The sequence below is a fragment of the Gossypium raimondii genome, chromosome 10 (assembly GCF_025698545.1).
Source record: "Gossypium raimondii isolate GPD5lz chromosome 10, ASM2569854v1, whole genome shotgun sequence".
Classification (NCBI taxonomy): Eukaryota; Viridiplantae; Streptophyta; class Magnoliopsida; order Malvales; family Malvaceae; genus Gossypium; species Gossypium raimondii.
The window spans coordinates 45,337,517-45,358,813 of record NC_068574.1 but is presented as its reverse complement, the minus strand read 5'-3'; the positions used below and the strand labels follow the sequence as shown (position 1 = coordinate 45,358,813).

General features: G+C 34.9%; 1 non-coding gene across 1 annotated transcript; it reads right to left on the bottom strand.

Moving 5' to 3' along the window:
• Window positions 1-19,390: 19,390 nt before the first annotated feature.
• On the bottom strand, window positions 19,391-19,497 carry LOC128034175 (small nucleolar RNA R71). The gene has a single exon (XR_008190307.1). It is a non-coding gene; the product is annotated as a small nucleolar RNA R71 (small nucleolar RNA).
• Window positions 19,498-21,297: the final 1,800 nt, after the last annotated feature.

Sequence of the window (21,297 nt, the reverse complement as noted above, 5' to 3'; positions counted from 1 at the left end):
ATATAAACATACCAAAATGGTAATTTACAAGTTCAACATTAAGCACATACCGCTTATAATCGAGCCAAGATGAACCAAGGTTTACAAAAAGAGACGCTAGATAGTGTGAGCCCTGGAAGTGATCCGATAGCCAAATTCTGTAAAGATGCAACTACAAAAGATAGGAAAATTAAACGGGGTAAGCATTGACATGCTTATTAAGTTCATAAGTACTTAGATAAAACTATTACCTTGGTTTACAATTAAGTAAATAAATATAACTAATTTAATACAATTTCCTTTCAAGACATTTACAACAACAAGGTGAGCATTTCATGTATCAATCGTATAATCTCTCAATCAATCAGTATAACATATTTCTTCCTCATTCAATAGAAAAGATCCAACAAATGAATCCTATTAACCAATTGATCGTATCATTCATATTCACAATCAAATACCATTTCTTTTAAACATATAGCCTTGTCACCACATATCAAATTTATAAAGCAAGCGTTTCATACATATACACTATCAACTTTCCAGTCATTTTGATATCATTTCCAAACAAATTTTAAACACATACTCATCATTAATTCAATTTCATTAGTTAAAATTTCAATAGTCATACCAGCATATCATTTCCAAGAAATTCATGAAGTAAATCAATATATTTTCTTTTAACAGTTATCCTTATGAACTATAGCAAAAGATTTTGGATACTCGGGTAACTACATCACACCAGGGAGCACCGTAGAGCTATCAGGGGCATCAAAGTGCAACAGAGACATGATTGTGCAGTCAGGAGCACCAAAGTGCAAACAGGGACACTGAAGTGTAAAGTATAAGCACCGAAATGAAAACTCGTACAAGAGCGCATTCTAACCCTATTGGCATGTCAATGGTATCATAATCGTTTACTATATTCAAACGGGCATTTAAACAGGATTCATAGAAATTATAATTAGGGGCACTTCCATGTTATCAAAACATGTAAAAAAAGTCACATTCATTCAGAAATCCATATGAATCATATTTCACCAGTATTCAACAATTCTCAATTAAGTCCTTACTCACCTTAGAATTTGTTTTTACCATTTCAACTCCAACTTACAATATTAACAACATATATACTAATAATTCAACAGAAAAAATGTAAAATACATTTCATTACATTATGAACTACCTAATATATTCAACTAAAGAGTTCATTCGTAGGGACTATTCGTAATTTTTCCTTTTCTCGATTTTCCTCCATCCTATTCAATCCTTGATCTATATAATAATTCATTTCACATTATCAACTTTTATCACTTTAAACAATCTAACTTCATGAATATAAAATATATTTTATTCATTTTCATAACTTCCCAAAAGTTTTGAATTTTATTCAAATCAAACTTTGATTTTTAACCTAAATACAATTTCATCATTTGATAGCCCTCTAAAAACATTATTTTTAGAAATTTTATGATAAAGTTTACATTATTACGATTTGGTCATTATACACAAAACTAAAAAAATTTACTTAACGAATTAGTCTTTAAACATATCTAAGCTTAAAATCAAACTATTAAACATCACGAACTTCAATTCTCATCAATGTCAATCTTAGAAATCTTTAGTAGTTTTGAAAATGGAGATCCAAGTTAGCTTGACCTAGTTGCAATGATATAAAAAACATAAAATTACTAAAAACGGGTTTGAAAAAACTACCATGCAAGAGGAACAAGTTGGCTGAACTTTGAAGCTTCTCTCATGGTGTTTTTGTATTTTTTTTCGGTGGCGAGCTAAATGAAGATGATGATTTTTTTGTTTTTATTATTTTTAACATATAATATTACTAATTAAATTAAATTTTTAACACATAAATCTTTAATAAAACTCATTAACTATTCAATCAATTTAATTAGGGTATAATTATCTCTTAGATGCTCAAGCAATCATTAATGATGCATTTTAGCTAAAGAAAATCAATACCGATAAACTTTTACGGCTTTTACGATTTGTCCTTTTTTTCTTAATTAACTATTAATCATCACAATTTTCAGACCAAACTTCAATCCACTTATACAACAACTCCGTAAATATTTTAAAAAATATTGATGAGCTTAGTTTATGAAAACGACGTCTTGATACCTCATTTTCCAAAATCACTAACTTTCAGTACTCAGCACTTAAACCTTGACTAACTGACCAATTAATAAAATCTATTAAATCACAATTCACTATTGTGTTATATTTACCTCATAAATATTAATTAAATCTATCTTCGGACTCTCTCATTGGACTTGTGTTCCTGAAACCACAGTTTGAATCAATCCTGAATAGAATAAATGAGTTGATTTTGTCCATCCATCAACAATTACCCATATTGAATCTTTCTTTTTCGGAGTTAGTGATAGTCCTGATACAAGTTCATCGTAACATATTGTCACACCCCAACGTCAGTGAATCCAAGAAAAAGACAGGTAGACATGCATGTTACCTGTTTTAGCGGACTATGGTAGAATTGCCCGTCAAATTATAAGCTTTTGGCTAACTAAAATTTGGCGCATAAATTATCTACTCGTAGAAATGTCTAAGGATTTCTTATCATGGTATTCTTCAATTGAAGAAAGAGTACAACAAGCGAAGAATACGCCTCAGAGTTTTGGTTGAACATGTAGCGCCTACTAAGTATATGAGAAAGCTGCAGGGGACTAAAGTGTCTTTAAGACCACATCACATACAAGTTACCGCCAGGGACATGGTACACCCAGTTTGTTTCAATACTGTGCAAATGGATCCTGTAACGAGATTGGTTAAGAGCCAAATGAATGGACATGACTAGTCAAATAGTATCTGTATCCGGATTTCCATTTTATATTTTTCCCAGTTTTGGTAGGGCATTTAAGGGACAGTTTCTGTATACAGTTGACACTTTTCAAGATCCACTGAGAGAGAACTACGTATATATATGCTAAAAAGGGAACATTCAACTAGTTTTTGTTATGTTCTACGTTTTGGTTCTTTTTCTTAAATCTAATTGTTATCCTCTTCTTCATTAAACTGGAAGCTAAGGTTTTTGGGTTAGTCGGTGGGTGTTTCAACCTTTTGGTAAGTCTGATAGGTCTACATGTTATGATTTGGAAGAGTAAGGATGTTAAGAGACAAAATTACAATAGGAAATGAATAGGAGGCCTTGCATGGGAGTTGTATATAATTGATATATTGGTAAACTATCTATAAATGGAGTTTAAATTGTAATTCCATGTCCTTTGAAATAGTTGTTACTGTTGGTTCAGGTAGTATTATCAAAATAGGAACTCTGAGTTGAAGTAAGGGTGAGTCTTTGACCTGACTCATAGATGTAAATTTACAATGGTTATTCATATGTTGGTGTCTGCTCGGATAACTAAAAAGTGTATGTGTGTGTGAAGCATGGTAAGGTCTCTATATGTTTACAACTAAGGTAAATGACGTGTTGCATGAATAAGATGTTGGTACTGTATTATGTGTAGTCATTTCCTAATACTATTTCAGTAAGTGATTCTAATTCCTGATAAATTTAGAATATGTGAAAATGTGAGAAAGAGATCTGTTTGTGTTGCCTTCGATAAGGTAGCTATAAAGCTAACTATACTGGCAGATCATAACATAAAGATATATGTAAGACCATGTGGTAGGGACCTAAGATATTGTATGATAATAAGAATACTCATGGTATAGCCTCCAGTGAGATGTAAATCGAACTAGCAGAACACGACATGAGGATGCATATAAGACGATATGGGAGAACCCTCATAGCACCCTTAGAGATAATCTGTCGGTACAGTAAACACGAGATTCTCTCGAAAACCATATTGGTGTATTCTATGATGTCTTGGTGGCATATTTTTTGATGCCTTTGTGGCGTATTCTGTGATGCCTTTTTGGCGTATTCTGTAATGCCCTTGAGGTGAAATTTGGTTAATCGCCTTTGTGGTGAGATCTACGTAAGTTTGAAGATATCCTTATTTGGATAGCCTTGAGGTGAAATGGGAATATGAAAAGAGTTCTCAACAGTGTTTCTGAAAAGTGAATTTTCCATAAAAACCCGTCAATATAGAGAATTTGGTGTATTCATAATTATGGATGGTCTCAGTGTTCGTCGGACCTGAGCTTGTCTGCATTTTGTAAATAAGTTATCTAAATTCTTTGGTCCACAAAATCTGAGTATTTACACGCAATGTATAAAGGTTATCTGGAGTTAAGTTGTCCACCAAACCTGGACGTTCTCATGATATGTAACATAGTTGACTAGGATTTCTTGGGATGACTTAGAATGTTGCATCTATAAAAATAACTTGTGGGTAAGATTCTTTTAAGATATGGTCTGACTAGTATCCTGATATTTGCTAATTTCATTATGATAAGCCGCCAAAGGTAAGATCTATATGAAATTCATCTTAAAAGAATAGTTAGTATATGTATCTACTAAGAAAAATAGTTAGGAGTATACCATCATGGCTGAAGTGTTCAATATTTGTTTGTGTGAGAAACCAAAGGTAGATTCTGTATGAATATCTTTCTTAAACACGCTTCGCTTTTCAAAAAGGAAATAAGATCCGCATTAAGTGTGAAATCTGAAATCTACCTAATGAGTGAATCGTGTGTAGGCCAGTTAAGTATGGATATTGGCATATATGCATGCGTCTGATATTAGGAAAGTATCCACTGAAGACTGAAATGAAATTTAGAATCTTCAAGCTGAGGAATTCAACAAACTTGGGTTAAAAGTCACTAAGTTTGTTTGAGCTTACAAAACATCTATTTTTGTAGCAAGTTCTAATTAAAGTGTTTGTTCGCTAGGAGGGACCAAGCCAGGAATGCACCATGTTCGAAATTTGGGTTGCAATATTATGCATACAAAGGACACCATAGGAGTATAACACTTAGTACTCTACGCCACTAGTAGTCCGTCCTTAGCAAATTTTTAAGTTGTAATGTCATATGCTATTTTGAAAATATGATGTAATTATTGATCATTTTCTTTAATTAATCTTTTGTTTTAAAAACAATAATCAAAGGAATAAGAAGTATGTTTAAAATGGCTTTACGCCAATTGTAAAAATTTTGGCTAAGTGTTTAAGTTTTGTCACACCCGATATTCGGGTTTGGTAATTCGGGTTGGGTATAGGGTGTTACACACGTCCCTATTTCCACTCATGAATCATAATAGGCTATAGTAAACCTAACAGAACCTGATGCTTGGCTTTTACTTAATGACATACCAATATCTCGATACAAACTCAGATATCTCTCATTTCATTCCTAACTACTAGTAACTTTTTTTCAAGTCATTATACATTTGTTGCCTTCCAGATGTATTGAATAAATGATGTTATGAGCTTCTCGTAGAATATCTCTTTGAACCTCAAAATTTTTTGGTACAGAAATCCAATTTCAAAATTACACATTATCATCACTACCAATATTGAAATCAATAGTTTGACCATTTTGAATCTCCTTCTATTTAACTAAAAAATCCAGATAGTTTCTTTGCAAATTTCAAATTTTTTGAGGAAGTAACTGTTTAACTTTCATCCCAACGAAAATAGAACCATTAAATTCTTAAATCAGGTGAACATTCACAACTTTTAGAGTTTTCTAACTCAACAAATCGGTCCTCATATCAGTTTTTACTCAGATGATAACTGATGATGAGGTTATAATCTTTCAATAACTATAGACATCTGCGCTATCTTAGACACAATTCTAGAACTTCTATTAACATAGCTTTCAGGTGTTCGAAGCTCTGCTGACATTTATTCAATCAAGCAAAACTGACATTTATCGACAACCTCGTTAACGATAGAGCTATCAACAAAAAGCTTGAACAATTCATTTGTAATATACAATAAAACCTAGAGAACTACGTACTTCTATAATAATTCTCGGTGATTCCCTAGTTCACAATTATCATAAGTTGATTCAAAGTAACTCAGACATTTTTAGTGGTTATCAAAAGATATAGAAAAACTTATCGAAATCAGAATTCATATTTTCTGATCTTCACAAATACCAATTTTTCTTGTAAAATTTATAACACTTCTTTTCAATGCTGATCATGTTCAATTTCATTCCTCGTGTAGATTGAATATTATCGATACCATAGTAACAATTATGTTCAAATATAGCTAGCAAATTCTGTCCATTACATCAATAAAGCGATTAAGAAACCGATAATCTAAGCGGTGTTATCAGAATCTCACATTGTTTATATCAAGTCTAGAAAGTAATCTTTGGCACATCTGTCTCATAACTTTGGGCTAACAACCATCTAGTCGAAAATCAATTCTAAAAAAAATACAGCAGTCCCTTTTTACTAAACAATTAACTCATCTCTATATAAAATAACAAATATTGGTTCTTCATGGTGTTTCTGATTTGCTATCTATAATCAATATAAAATTATCATAATTCTCTCTTTCTTTTTCATAAACGCAGTACCGTTTTCCCAAATTACACACTCAATCGTATAAAACCTCTGTCATCCAACTCTTGCAATTGTACCTTTAATTCTTTTAATTCAGTCGAAGCCATTTTATACGAATCAATTGATATTAGAGTAGTTTCGGGCATTATTGTTCTGATAGTACTCCGAATAGTTCTTTAGGAAACATACCAGTGAATTCATTATCTGTCGGTAACTGGTCAATTTTTTACGTTGATGCTCGTGTATGTAAAATGTAAGTTAAAAAAATGCTTCACATCCTTTACAAAACATTTTTTGAGTAGAAACTACATATATGAAATTTATAACATAATCAATTTTGTTTAACTCAAAAATAATTAACTCATTAAATCTAATATCTCAAACTGATTCGCTTCTAACTACAATTTACTACAACATCATGCAATGCCAACTATCCCATGCTTGGAACTGCATCAAGCTCATGGAACGATGTCAGTAGGAAAATCACAACCCTGAATTCTTAGTGGAGACTTTTTATAAATCGAACTAACTATGACATTTTTAACTCAATTGGTTAGTTACATTAACATGAAAATCAATCTATTTTACTCGTATGTTCTTTCCAGATATGAAAATAGTACCATTGTAAGAATGAGTCGACTCAAGGTTTACCAATGCATATACATTAATACCAAAGAGAGAAAAAAGTAATGGTTATAACATCTGGGGCAGAAGCCTCTTCTGTAGCTCGAATGACATGTTCTAGTAGATGCCCTAGCCCCAGACCTCTCTGTCTTATCCTGTAACACCCCAACTTCCAATAACAACTGAGGTGTTACACAAAAAGCATACGTGCATTCAGTTTAACTCTTTTTTTTCTTTTGACGTATTTTAAATAAGTTGGAGCTTTAACCAAAATTTTTTGGATGATAAAACCAACAAAACTGGTATAAGCCATATAATATGAACATATTTATTAATAATTTTTAGGCAGAAACCTCAAAATAAAACTAATAGATTGTCATAAATACAAGGTTGGTTGGTTGCTTTCACAAAATCCTGAAGATAATATATGTAATAGGCACTTTTTAAATCAGTCTAGAGTATACGGTGAAAAGATAGTCTCATAAAAACTTAACCATTTCCCTAAGGGTATTATGCTTTTAAAACAATGGTTTATAAAAAAGTAATGTATTACAGATCTTAGTTACAAAACAACAATACCCACCACCCCCCAAAACAATATTTATGCATGATATAAAACAAGCACAAGCAAAGCTCACAGTAGAGGTTGCTCTTTCTGGCTGAGTCTTTTCAACAAGCCTTAAGTCGAAGCACCACCTGGAAAAAGGGAACGAAAGGGAGTAAGTTTGAAAGAAATTATGAGCTCCATAATTAGACATGCTTGACCTTTTCAAACAAAACATAGTTACAAAGATAATATAACACAAATGTATACATACACACAATTTACTAAGTTATCACTCTATATGCATATAAATATGGACGTATACCCTCACACAAATCAGTTGCAGACACCTATCCTTGGCGGATAATATCCCCAGGCAGGCTTTAATACTAGGCAAATGCCTTTCTTATCTACTTTCGCAAGGAATACTTTTCTTATCAGAACGGATACTTTCCCTTCAAAACATGATCTTTTCCATACTTACCCTTTACATCACAGACATATTGATTGGCTGGTACTTACACGTGTACCAAACTTAATTTCACTAAGGCGAATTCTATACGCTAAACACAACGTACTCAACACAATCACTAGATGTAGATTTATCAATTAACTTATTATCGAACGTTCCTAGTCAACTTTTCTTTCTCAACTGCAGATATACATAACATATAACAAATCCCGAATTCACATTTTCTTACCTGTTATTGACCTTCCTTGTGCTTACCTCGGATCCCATATTCACATATCAAAACTGATATCACAATCATTGATGTTTCAAGAACATGTGTGTTCCCATGAGTTCAGGGCTTCTTGCCATGGTTAACAACTAATATGTCCTACTGAAGGCAACACCCATTTTTTTAGGCTGGTTAGCAACTAACATGACGTACCAGAAACCCAGCACTCTCACCAATCTGGTTAGCAACTAACATGCCCTACCGGTGGTCTATCTCATCTAAATACTGAGTTTGCACATTAAGGAAGTTCTGCCTTTTTCTTGTCACATGCATGTACATGTAAATGATTACATACAGAAGCTTACCACATTCCAAGAGATGTTTTTACCTGAGGTCTTAACCTATAACTATGATAACCAAAACTTATCAGTATACAAACACTTGAAGAAAACTCATAGACAACTAACATAGATTGGATACTCACTGAAACCTTTAACGAAGTTGGTTACATCAAACCTTTCACTACAACCTACAACCTTTTTCTTATTATTCGAACCCTTATTGGTTCTTCTCCAACGAAAGACTTCTTCTTAAATGGGGAAAACCAGAGTAAGAATAAGGTCAAAGAAAGGAAAGGTAGAACACCTACTATCAAAGCCTCACCGGTATTAAAAGCTCACATAGCTCTCACAACTTACACATGGCTAACATGCAAAGCTGACTCATTACTCTATTGTGGCCAACATAATAATTTCTAAGCAAAACCCACCTTAAATATCCATTACACTCTAGTCAATTTCTAATTAGATCTTAACAAGAAACCAATTAAAACTATACAGTAAACACACGTGCTGAAAAAGAACACTATCGGGTCCACAATCCTATGATCCACCATTTGTGGATACTAGCATAAGGATCTATCATGCAAAACTTACCAAGAGAATTCGCCGATGGGCAGGTTCTCCCCCCCAACGAAAACGCCAAGACATATAGACCTATACTTCATGAAAAGAAAATCCCTTCATCCAAGTCATTACACACCTGCCTGATTAGCCAAACAGCCCACAAATCATGGTGAGACAACAAACACTTAACACAACACTGGCGAATAGGGTGTAACTCAACCTTCTCTAGCTTATACTTAGCCAACAATCCGCTGACTCATATCACCAAAAATAACTACACCAAGCCGGATGTTACATTTGTTCCACAGCGAGTAGTTCCATTGTTAGTGCTCTGTCCTGGTCGTCTGCCTCTCTGAAAAAAAACCATTTGTCTAACAACTTGATTTTCATTAAAGCTTGACTTCTTTAGGCATATAATCAAAACTATGTTCGGTAGATCCGCATAAAAAATAGGCCATGTTCATAACACGACATACACTCCTGTGAAGATTTCCACAAAGATCACAAAAAGATTTATCATCATCATAGACACTACCAACACTGACTACCAACGTCGACTGAAATCTTGAATCATCCTGTCTCGACTTATTTCTTCCTATAAATCTAGATTACGTGACATTGCAACTAAAAGTTTCTCTCAGTTTTTTTAGAGTGGAACTAAAAATGATTTTGATACATTTCGTTTACTAGAGTCACGAAATTTCATTTTAGCCTTTTTCTTACTATTACTAATCTCTTCCCTTTTCTACGCTCGATCAGACAGAACCACTAATTCTCATATTTCCATTGCTCCAACCAACATTTTAATTTCATCATTCATTCTATCTTCAAAACGAACACACATATCTTTTTCAGTCGGTACAACCTCGGAAGCATACTTACTAAGTTGTTCAAACTCTCATTCATATTCTGATATAGACTTGTTTTCGTGTTCCAGCTCGAGGAACTCTTTCTTTTTTTCTTGTCCAAGTAATGTTTATTACTTCTTTCGAATATCAACTCAGAAAAATTCCCAATTAACTCTGTCTTTTGGTACAATAGCTATCAATGTATGCCACCACCGATACGCTTCGTCTTTAAACAACGATATAGCACATTTTGAATAGTCATCATGTGAACATGTCAGTTCATTAAATATTCTATGAATATTTTCTAACCAAAATTCAGCTCTAGCTGGACCATCGTTTGTCTTGCCTCTGAACTCATCGTCTGTCTTGCCTCTCAACTCATCTCTAGCTGGACCATCGTCTGTCTTGCCTCTGAACTCATCGGCCCAACATTTACGAATCTTATCTATGGGAGGTTTAGGCATACATATGAGAGTGGACCTTTGAGGACCAATGGGTTTTAGGGTGGCGTAGTAGGGGGTAAAGGTTGTGGATGCACAGGATTGACTTGTAAGAATTTCATTATGCCAATGACCTATTAAGTCAAAAAAGGTATTCTTTACCTCAGTTTCAAAAATCTGTGGAATTGGCACGCTATATACTCGTTCCTTGCTCGACAGCCAGGACATTTGTTTTGATTCATCAGTAATGACATGATTAGAATTGGCCGACATCTTTTAGATCTATAGGAAAATAGGGTCAGATCAGATCAAAATTATCAAATTATCACAGGTTATATGTGGCATGTAATTTCTAAACACCAAACACACTACGTTCAATTCTAGAATTGACTAAACCATAACGGTGATACCACTAAATGTAGTACCCTTCACCCGTTTTTGTCAGAGATTAAGGTTAGGGGATACCACAATAAATAACAGAACAAGAGCAAGTATTTTTCATTCAAATTCTTTAAAGCAATCATTAACTATCAACCATTCAGCTAAAACATGTTATACGTGCAAGATTGGACTTAAATCGAGCTTACGAAAGCTCTAAAAACAATTCAGAACTAAGTAATGACTAATTTGAAACTTTACATAAAAGTGAGGTAAAAACATAAAACAAGGGTCACACAATCGTATGTCTAGGCCGTGTGACAGGATGAGACTGTGTGGTGCTAAACCACATAGTCAAGTCTTCAAATCGTGTACAAGACTGATGCTGTGTAATACTGAGTCACACAGTCGTGTAACAAACTATCGCCATGTGTACCTAATTCTAAAATTTTGTAAAGATTCACATGGCTGCGTAGTTGGACTGTGAGAGAGACTAAGATCGTGTGAATAACCATGCATCTAAATTACAAGTGGCACATGGCTATATCAACCAACCATGTGTGACACACGGTTGTGTGGCAAACCGTGTGACAACAAAAATGACCATTTTGCAAAAGATACAACCCAAACTCTTAAACATTACCAAGCACATGTTTAGGTACATCATAATCTTGCTTAAAACACTCCAAGAATTCAATCCAAATTACGATAAAAAAACAACCTAAAGTACCTAACCAATATGCTTTATTTGGCACCACAATATAACAAAATTAATTCTATCTATTCAAGTCAACCACAACATTCATGCATTGTCTGCCTTCATCATAGCAATCTTGTTTCAATACACTAATACACATCTTAGGCATATCTACCTTTACTTCGTATATGCACAAGCATGATTCAACTTACCAAAATCATCATCAACCACACTTTCATACAAGACCATATAAACATACCAATATGGAAATTTAAAAGTTCAACATCAAGCACATATATACATTATACCTATTACATGCCACTTATAACCAAGCTAAGATGAACAAAAGATTACCAAAAGAGATGCTGGATATCTGAGCCTTGGAAGTGATTCGATAGCCAAGTTCCAAAAAGATGCAACTACAAAATATAGGAAAATAAAATGGGGTAAGCCTTAACATGCTTAGTAAGTTCATAGATACTTAGACAGAACTCTTACCTCGGTTTACAATTAAGTAAAAAAGATATAACTAATTTAATACGATTTCCTATCAAGACATTTACAACAACAAAGTGAGAATTTCAAGTGTCAATCATATAATTTCTCATTCCATCAAGACAATATATTCATGTATCATCCAATAGGAAAGATCCAACATATGAATCACATTAACCAATTGATCGTATCAATTCATATGTCATATTCACATATGAAACATATGGATTACTTATGAAAAGGACATTGGTTTTGGCATATGTTTGTATAATTAATAAGAAAGGTTTAATATTGGAGTTGTTAGATGTAATTGAAAGGAAAAACATAAAATAGAAATGTGTGTTAAGTGTCATATCTATTAAAGGTATTGTTCATATGGTCAACAATAGATTAGATGTATGTATTGTGTTATGTTGATTTATAGGTTTTGGATATATATGGTTGTTGGAAAAATAGTTAGTGTCATCGTGACGCCGCTTAAGTGGCTGCATGACTAAAAGGTCACATTACGAAGTCGATTGCAATTCATCAAGATGAGCTTGAGCTCTAGATCTCGGTGCAACAAGGAACCCCATCACTGTGACCAAGTCAATGAGTCACACCGTGATGAGGAACTCCTTCATGTCACGTCGTCAACCCTGAATTTTGAGTTCCTTTTGACTTAGTCCTAATTTGATATCGAGTCAAATTTAGAGCTTTCGTAAGTTTGTGTAACACCTAGAACTGATTCTTTTCTATATTGAATGTATGCTTTGACTGGAATTAAATTATTAAATGATATGAATTGATTGTGATAGGTCGTGGTTGACTCGAATACAAATCAAATGATTTAGGATGTAACTTATTTTATATACATACTTCTCAATGGAAAAGTGAATATATGTGTCACAAATAAGGTTTGTGACACGTTATTTTATAAGGGGAAATGGGAGGGGGATTTTGGAGATGGCTTTTCTTTCTGCTCGATGTTCTAGTTCTTTTTTCTAACATAAACGTTCTTTTCTTCTTTGTTAAGCTCGAGCTAAGATTTCGTTTAATCAGTGGATGAGTCAACCTTCTTATAAGTCTTATAGCTCTGTATGTTACGATTGTTGAAGAGTAAGGATGTTAAAAAATGAAAGACTAGTAGGGTGTGAAAGGAAGGCCCTTTATGGGTATCGTATATAATTGAAACATAAGGAAATTATTTGTAACGGGTATTTTAATTGAAATTCCTTGTTCTTGTAAGCAGTTGTTGCTGCTGGTTTGGGAAGGACAATCAAAATAGAATTTCCAGGTCGATGTATAGGTAGGTCACTGGTAAGTCTCTAGACCCGAGTTCTACACGTTATTTTATGATGATTCTTTGTATGGTTGATGTCATTATAGTTGTGCATGTCTTCTTGAAGAGTTTTTGTATGTATGTGCGTGTATGTGTTTTTGATGAAGCATCTGCATATATATAAACGAAAGTTATAATCTGCTACATGAATATGACGATGTGTGGTAAGCATGTATAGGAAATTACATGTTGAGAAGTATGATTCTATTCTAGGTACGAGTGAAATCTATCTAAATTTGTCCATGATGTTAAATGAATGATGCATGACAAAGTATGGTTGGAGAGAAAGGGGTTCAAGCAAATTATGGGAAAAATATGTGATATGATAACAGACCCCACCATGGCTACTGTGGCAAGATAAGTGGAAGGACCATGGCCATTGCACATTCTAGAAATGGCAGATGAGTCAAATTTGTCTACTAGGGTATCTGCATGACCCAAGGTAATGATGGGCAAACCTCAAGCGAAGCTGACTTTAGACAAATCCATATCGCCAAACACAACTATTTATGCAATGCCTAAATGACAAACAAAATAAGCCTTTATGGCTAGTTATCTAAAAAGCCTATGTGGCGTATTATTTGGGAAGCCTTTATGGCTAGTTACCTGAAAAGCCTATGTAGTGTATTATTTGGGAAGCTTTTGTGGCTACTTATCTGAAAAATCTATGTGGCATATTATTTGGAAAGCTTTTATGGCAAGTCCTCTAGAAATCCTGTATGGTGAATTCTTTAATGCCTAAGAGGCAAGTTGTTAGTTTGCCTTTGTGGCTAGATCTGGTCATACCTTTAAAGCATTTTCTGAAAGTTCTCAACACTATACTCGACCGATGAATCCACTATAGTAACCTGTCAGGACAGAGCGTTTGGCATAGTTGTAACTATGGGTAGTGTAAGTGTCTACCAAACCTGGAAATTCCTAGGTGATATGTCAAAGTCATCTAAGATTCTATTGGATGATCTAAAATATTGCATTCATTGAAAAAGGTTCAGGGTTTGGATCAACTTAAACATATGGTGTGATTAGAATTCTGTCAACTACCAGAACCAGTATAAGAATCTACCAAAAATAGTATCAACATGTATATCATTTTAAGAAAATGTATCCAACTTTTATCTTTAATAGGGATTGTGAGATAGGATCCGCAATATGGTGTGAAGTTTGTGATCCGCTCTTTGGACGAAATTTGTATAAAGTGGTTAAGGGTAGAGATTCGCTTATAGTTATCCACTAGGAATCAGAAAGGTATCAGTCAAAGACTAAAAGGAAGTCCAGAATCTTCAACTAGAGGAATCCAACAACAATGTTAAAGGTAATATTGGTTCAGACTCACTAAGTTTCGTTAAACTTACATCCATCTATCTGTAGTGCAGGTTTTTGGAATTGAACCAATGCATTAGGAGGGACAAGCCATGAATGCACCAAGGTGGCAGTTCAAAGAGTGATATTATGCATACGAAAGAGGACTCTTAGAAATATGGAGAATAGTAATTTTCACTATGATTAAGCTTGATTTACAAAAATTTAAGTTGTAATTTCTTATACTGCTTTTAAAAACCTGTTGTATTTAATAATATTTCCTTCAAAATCTTTTGATTTAGAGAAGTTAATAAATAAATAAGAAATATGTTCAGCATAGATTTCTCCAATTGTAAAATTTTTGTTAAAGTATTGTGACATCCTATCTCTAGGTTCGGCAAATCGGATCGGGTATAGGGTATTATAATTTATTGGTATCAGAGCTTTTCGTTTAGCAGATCCTCTGAAAGTTGAAATAGAGCCAGACCTGTATGCATGATACAGGTAAGTTAAAGAATTTATTAATGGCGAATACTCTAGCACACTATTAGTATTGATGAAGATGAGTCAAGTTGGAAAGAAAGAAGGTAGTTCTTTTTTATAGGAAAAGGAAAATGATACATGTTGAACCTAGAAATTTAGTACAAAGAAAGAAAAGTCTTCAATTTCCCTCATTGGTAGGTTGGTCGATAGGTTCAGTAGGAATTCCGTCTAGCTGGGGGTATTCTTGAGGGACTTCTTTAGGAGCATCAGAATCATCCAAATCTACCTCTTCTATTTCTAGCTCTTTAGAGATGAAGAAGTTAGTCGATTGCCTCTTTTCTCTCTGAAACTTCTCCCAACCTTTGCCCTCAAGCTTATAAACATAAAAGTTAAGGGACTCGGCTACGACCTTCTGTAAGCAATTGAAGTTAACCTGACTTAGATTGAGAGGACTTGTAGCATCTTGGGCATGAAGGACCAGGCTAGATCATAGTATGGGAAAGGACTTAACCAGATTCTTAGTTTCCTTCTCGTATTGGTTAGAGCTTTCTTGCTTCAATGGCATAGATGTTCCACCTCTGATAAATGTCTTTGGTCTTCAAATTTGAATTTCTCCTTCGAAAAGGACTCTCTAGCCCTTAATTGATTGACTTCTTCCTCCATCTGCTTGGTGCGGGTTTCTAAACTTTCAAATTTTACATTTTAAGTAGAGACAGAAGAGTCAAGCTCTTTAATCTGGCTTATAGCTTCCCCATGACTTTGGCGTAGTTGAGCTAAGGACTATTAGCCGTAATACACAGTTTCTTCTAAGCTCGCCAATTTGATTCTGTTTTGATTATAAGTCTCCTTAGGGACTCAGGTCATAAGCTAGTATTTACCTACGGTAAGAGAGAAAGGATATTACCACAGCCTGATGAGATCTCGCCATGGAAAGATTTTACCCGCTTCCCAAATGAAGTAGAAATGAATAAGGAACCAAGAGGAGCCTCTGGTTGGCTTTGGCATAATGTCTATGGAATGATTATAGCCGCAGGTAGATCCATGGTGTGGATTGGAGAGTCTACAGAGTTGGTGAACTCTACAAGCATAACAGAATCAAAAATGAGGAGATGAGTAAGAAGAAGGACAAGAGTAGGACAAGTGATACTTTCAAGGGAGTAGGTCTTCTCTTAAGTCTACGACGAGTCAATTTTGGCCAATCACTGCCCTTGGTATCCTCGATGCTTTCCTCTACCCTTGGCCTTTTCTAAGTATTACTAGATGTTGTCCTTGATGGCACAATGGCAACACCTTCATTCTCACACACTACATTTAATAATGCTAAGGCGTCCATATTGGCTGCTGGAATAGGTGGGGAGGTACTAGATTTACGAGAAAGAGAAGAAGATGTAGCAACAACAGGAGAGTTTTCTAGTTAGGAGAAGGAACGAAAGACATACCATAACTAGTAATGTTCCAATGGCACGGACATAGTCCACATGTCTCATAGAAGAAAAAAGAAGGCTCTCTCATCCTCCCCACTAAAATCAGTGCCAAATCATCACTAGCATTGTAAGGCCAGGCCACCTAAGCAGAAGGAACATTATAGGAATTCGCCCATAGTAAATGGTCATTCTCCTGATGACCATTTGGACTCAGCCCTTGTAAGCAGTATTGACAAACATTTCGAACAGTAATGATTTCCCCCAACTCTAGTATACTCCCCTTCTTTAACTACCTAAAATGCTTCCAAGAAACTTTTAAATCAACATGTTTGCTTTGTAGGCAAATGTTGATTTGTTGTACTTCGGTGTAGTACATTAGACTAGTTATTTCACTTTAAGAGCTTGAAAACAAACATTTTTAGTAGATTTGAATTATGTTTTCTTAAGTTTTAATAAGTTAATAAAATGTGAAAAATTGAGTCTTTTATTGACCTTAGGGGTTGAATAAGGCCTAAGGGTGAGCTAACACACTTTGTCAGTGTGCAAGAGACCTTTAAAAGGTATATTAAACTGATACTGGTCACTACGTGGCAACACGGGATAACAGATTTCAGAACATAGGGAAAATAATGGAGAAACCTCGAGACTACCTTCAATGTCACAACACAGCTTGAGGGTGTCGCAACATACCCCTGAAGATGTCCCAAAAGGAGTTCAATGACTGCTATGTCACGACATAGGTCCTGGTGTATCATGACATTAACTCTGGGACGGAAATCAAATATGAAATAGGGGCCTTTTGGTCTGCACAATCAAATTTAAAGCTATAGAACGTCAACTAACGTAGGGTCAAGGACGACGGCCACCTAAACTCTATAAATAGGATCCTTTGGAACATGTTATAGACATCATTCACTTAGCCTAGATTCTCTCTTTTAAAATTAGTTTAGTTTTCTTGCTTTCTTAAGCTTTTGAAGTTTATTTTCAGTTGTTCTTTGTCAAGAGATCTGATTTGTGGAGATCATCAAAATCAGTGGATTCATTTTCCATCTTTAATACAAATCAGGCATTTTCTTAAATTCAACAATTTAATCTGTTTCTCATGTCTCTCTTTACATCAACTCTATATTGTTTGTGAAAGCCATGAGAAACTAATCCTCCTAAGGGGGATTAGCGAGTGGAGGTATGATCTATTAACTATTTTGTAGGGTTACTCAACAGATCGGTTGTTTGGGAAAAGAAGAATGTGAAAGAAACCCTATACCTGACAACCCCGAAAAGTCATTAATGTGGGAATTAACCCAAAATTGGTATTGCCCATCCATGAACACCTTTACCCAAAATCAGTCTAGACTGTGAGGTTAGAAGATAAGTTCAAGATTGGAAGATTGGAAGATCCTACTAGCGTAGCGACTAGTTGATTGACGAGAAACTCGAAACGACAGTTCATTGGGATTACCGAAGCGAGCTAATCACCCATAATCAAGATTTGTTTCACTCTACTCTTCTATCTCTTTAACTTTATTTCTTTTATGTTATTTTATTTCTTCATTATAAAAACTGTAAAACCCTTTTATTCTATTCTCGTTCTATAACCGATTTAAAGTACTGACTAGATCTTTTAGTGTTTAGATCAGAATAGATCTAGCACTCGCCTCCCGTCGGTACAATCCCCGGAGTACTCACCTACTTCATTGTAAAACTATATTACGACTTAACCCATATACTTGTAGATACCGCCTTATATTTCTATATTTTATTGTAGTATTCATAGTCCGGACGTTGGTACATCTAGAGACAGTCAAGTTGTTGGTGGTATTGCTGAGGAGACAACGTCACAAGTTTAATTTTAATTTTTGCACGTAAAAAAATTAATTAGGAAATTTTTAAGTTATAGATACGATTTTATTTTATTTTATTTTATTTATTGTTACTAATATTTTGTTTTTGGGTTTAGTGTATGACTCGTAGTTGGGGTACACTTATTGTAGCAGTCACATATCCAAAAAAAGTAATCTGAAGAAATTTTCGACAGTAACAATAGCGGTAACAACAGATGCAAGATCCACCACCACCTACTACAGGTAACGTACCATGCGAAAATCCAATATTCAGTGACATTCACGATAATGCCCTAGGAAACCAACCCATACCACCGCTCCCTGCAAATGTACATACGACTCGGAATGAGAGAACTTTAGGGAATTATACCTTACCAAGTCTAGACATGGTTCAAGAAAGTATAACAAGGCTGACAATCACAATAATAATTTCAAGATCAAACTGAAAATGATTCAGATGATCCAGAACAATCTACAGTTTAGGGAACAATAACAGAGGACCCTAATAGGCATTTAAAATCCAATATTCAGTGACATTCACGATAATGCCCTAGCAAAACCAACCCATACCACAACTCCCTGCAAATGTACATACGACTCGGAATGAGATAACTTTAGGGAATTATGCCTTACCAAGTCTAGACATGGTTCAAGAAAGTATAACAAGGCTGACAATCACAATAATAATTTCAAGATCAAATCAAAAATGATTCAGATGATCCAGAACAATCTACAGTTTGGGGCACAATGACAGAGGACCCTAATAGGCATTTAAAATAGTTGCTCAAACTCTGTGATACTTTTAACTATAACGGGTCACTGATGACGCTATTCATCTTCAATTTTTCCCCTTCTCTTTGATTAACAATGCATTTTCTTGGTTAGACTCACAGGTACTGGGATCTATCACGACATGGGATGAACTCAGTAGAAGGTTCTTACAGAAGTTTTTTATCGATTAGCAAAGTAGTTAACCTAAGAAGAGAGATTACTATCTTTACACAAATTGAGGGAGAAAGTTTCTATGAGGGGTGGAAAATTTTCAAGCTATTGATTCAAAAATGCCCACACCACGGAATTCCTAAATGGATGCGACTACAGGTATTTTATAAAGGGTTGGATGTGAACGCACTATTTGGATTTGATGGAGTAACAGGAGGAGCCTTAATGAATAGGACGTACGAGGATGCATCTGAAATTATTGAAAATATGGCATTAAACTCCTATCAGTTGTTGATTGAATGCTTCACATACGGCCAATAACCTGTTACAGTCAAGACCATCCAAGAAGATGACAAGTATCAGTAGATAGTGGATAGACTTAACCATATCAAATATGCTTCTACACCGTCTATGCATGGATGAGACAAACCACTGTTCCACTAACTCAATAATCCCACCATTGATGTAAATTACATCGAGAATAGAAGTGGAAACCCTTATTCCAATACATACAATCTGAGTTGGAGGGATCACCCAAACCTGAGATGGGAAGGAAATCAAGGAGGAGGTAACAACTTAAGTCAAGCTAAAAATACTAATTATCAACCTCCTTATTTGCAGAAACCTTAGAATAGGGTCAACCCAAGTGCTCATACTGCATGTGGTCAACTTCTAGATAGAATCGAGGAAGAAATACAGTTAATGAGAACGGATGTCAAGCAGCTGCAGCCTGAGTGCACCAATTCAAAAAGAACATTGATTAAACTCGAGGATCAAATGAGCGGATTAATGAGCATGATGGGTGACATGAAAAGAAAAATTGGCACAGGCATTCCCAATAATACAGAAGACAATCCACGTAGGGAAGGTAAGGGGCACATGAATATGATTGCGCTCCGATCAGGCAAAGTACTAAGTAGCCTAGAAACTACTACTCCAGAGAAAATTACAAGAAATAATTACGATCCTCAAAAGGAATCCCTAGAGGCAGAAGATGAGCCAGAAGAGGTAACCACACCAGCAGCGGAGACAGAGAAGGAAATAACTAAAGATTCTACCGGCGCAAAAATCCCATTCCCTTCAAGACTAGAGGAAAAAAAGGCGAGATGAGGATGAATTCGTAAGTTTCCTAAACCTATTCAAAACATTAAATGTTAACGTTCCCTTAATCGAGTTAACAGAGAAACTTCCCGAGTACGCCAAGTTTTTAAAGGAAATTATGTCTAGGCGTAGGAAAATTAAAGTAAGTGAACAAGCTAGTATAAGCGTTTCTTGTAGCACTATTATCTCAAGACGAGTTCCCCAAAATTTAAAAAACCCAAGAAGTTTTACTATTTCTATAGAGATAGGGAGCATTTATTTTAACAGAGAGCTCTATGTGATTTAGGAGTATTAATTTGATGCATTTATCTATATTTCAAAAACTCGGGTTAGAGGATCCTAAAAATATGCATATAACACTACAGTTGGCCGATAGATCCTTAGTTCATCCAGAAGGTATACTAGAGGATGTGTTAGTCAAAGTGAACAATTTCATTATTCTGGTACATTTTGTGGTGCTTGATTTTGAAGAAGACTGTGAGATACCAATCTTATTAGGTAGACCTTTCTCGGCCACTTCTAGATCCACCATTAATTCAGAGAAAAATGAATTGACTATAAAAATCAATGGGGAGACTAAAACTTTTAAATGTGGCCATCAACCAAGTGCGGAACATAAGAGGAAGTTAGGGAGCAATGCAAAAAATTATTTATCTCTAACATTCCCAGGTTAAGAGACATGCTTCCTTTTACGTATGTAGAAAGAATAAACAAGTTTAAGGAAAGGGACAAGTGAGCATAGGTGGAATGGCATGATGGGCGATGGACTAATACTAATAGAACAACAGAATCATCCATTTGTGGATTGAGGATACTGTCAGATGAATCCGACAGTA